This window comes from Herpailurus yagouaroundi, unplaced genomic scaffold, assembly GCF_014898765.1.
Source record: "Herpailurus yagouaroundi ecotype Mexico unplaced genomic scaffold, PumYag 100, whole genome shotgun sequence".
NCBI classification, from domain to species: domain Eukaryota; kingdom Metazoa; phylum Chordata; class Mammalia; order Carnivora; family Felidae; genus Herpailurus; species Herpailurus yagouaroundi.
In genome coordinates, this window is record NW_024412391.1 from 41459223 (window position 1) to 41461301 (window position 2079).

The window sequence follows — 2079 nt, forward strand, 5'->3', positions numbered from 1 at the left end:
AAACATTAAAAAATTTTAATTTAAAATGGATCATACATAAAAATATAAAACTCTTAGAAGAAAACACAGGAGTAAATCTTCATGATCTTAGACAATGGCTTCTTAGATACAGTAACAAAAGCACAAGCCATAAAAGAAAAATTTGATATATTGGACTTCATCAAAATTAAAAAAAAAAATTTGTGCCTCAAATGATATCATCAAAAAGTAAAATGACAACGCATTTAAAAGTGAGAAATATTTAAAAGTCATATATCTGAAAAGGGACTTGTATCCAGAATATATAAAGAACTCTTACAACTCAATAATATGAAAATAAATGACTGAAAAGTTGGGCAAAGGATATGAACAGAGGTTTCCCTTCTGAAGATATACAAATGGCCAATAAGCACTTGATAAGGTACTCAACACCATCAGTCATTAGGGAAATGCACATCAAAGCCACAAGTTACCGCTTCACACCCACTAAATTGTCTATAATAATTTTTTATTTAAAAAAAATTTTTTTTTAACATTTATTTATTTTTGAGACAGAGAGACAGAGCATGAATGGGGGAGGGTCAGAGAGAGAGAGGGAGACACAGAATCCGAAACAGGCTCCAGGTTCTGAGCTGTCAGCACAGAGCCCGACGCGGGGCTTGAACTCACGAACCGCGAGATCATGACCTGAGCCGAAGTCGGACGCCTAACCGACTGAGCCACCCAGGCGCCCCTATAATAATTTTTTAAAAAGCCAGACAATAACAAGTGCTGGTGAGGAGGCGGAGAAATCGGAAGCCTCATACACTGGTGGATTAAAAGACCAAAATGGTGTGACCAGTTTAGAAAACAGCTTGGCAGTTCCTTGAAACGTTAAACATGGAGTTACCATAGGACCAAACAGTTCTGCTCCCGGGTACATTTCCAAGGGAAACGAAAACATTATGTGCCTCACGAAGACTGCTACATGAATACTCGTAGCAGCATTATTCATAACAGCCACAAAGTGGAAACAATTCAAATGCTCACCAGCTGCTGAATGGGTAAATGAAATGTATATCCATACAACAGAGTATTTGTCAGCAATAAAGCAGAACAAAATACTGATATATACACTACAATATGGATGGACCTCAAAAACATGCTCAGTGAAAGAAGCCAGTCATAAAAGACCACAAAGTGTATGATCCCATTTATATGAAAGGTCCAAAATAGGAAAATGCAGGGAGACCGAAAACAGATTAGTGGCTGCCCAGGGTTGAAGGAGGGTGGAATGGGGAGTGACTGCTTACTGGGTACAGCGTTTCTTTTTGGGATGATGCAAATGTTCTAACGTTAGACTATGGTGGGGACTGCACAACTTTGTCAATATAATAAAAACCACTGACTTGTACACTTTAAATGGGCAAACTTTATGGTGCGTACATTTTATCCAATGCAATTGCGTTTTGAAAAATTAAATCAGACGACATCAAATGCAATGTGGTATTCTGGATCGGATCGAGGAACAGAAAAGAGGCATTAGTGGGAAAAAAAACTGGTCAAAATCTGAATAATGTTTGTACTGTAGTTAATGTGTTGTACTAAGGCAATTGTACTAATGTTAGTTTCTTCACAAATGCTCATGGTTTGGTGCGATGCTAACATTAGGGAGGACGAGTGAAGGTAATACAGGAACTCTGGATTATCGTTGCATCTTTTCCGTAAATCTGAAATGACTCCAAAATCAAAGTAAGAAACCACCATGGCAAACCTTTAGTGCACCTGACGCAGTGAGTCAGAGAAAAAGGGAGAAAGAGAGAGAGGAGGCACAAATAAATAACTACAACTGACACACGGGATATAAACTACAAAAGAGCGGAGATGTAACCATGATACTAAGAACAATTACGTACCAGTGCTGTGCAAGGTAGGTTCCTTCACTGTCACCCTATCAGGTCTCGGGGCTCAGGATGATTTTCATAATGCGACACAGATCGAGATCAGGAACAGGCTCTGTTGGGGGGCAGAAGAGGAGACAAGATAGGGTCAGAATGAAGGGTCGGCCAGAAGAGACAAGATGGTGGTCTTGACAAGATGGTGGTCTTGACAAGATGGTGG

General features: G+C 39.3%; 1 long non-coding RNA gene across 1 annotated transcript in view; it reads right to left on the bottom strand.

Moving 5' to 3' along the window:
* Nucleotides 1-2079, bottom strand: part of LOC121028542 (uncharacterized) — a 24152-nt gene that overhangs the window by 11871 nt on the left and 10202 nt on the right. The window contains exon 3 of the long non-coding RNA XR_005789294.1: nt 1875-1974. This is a non-coding gene — a long non-coding RNA (uncharacterized LOC121028542). The remainder of the gene's footprint in view (nt 1-1874; nt 1975-2079) is intronic.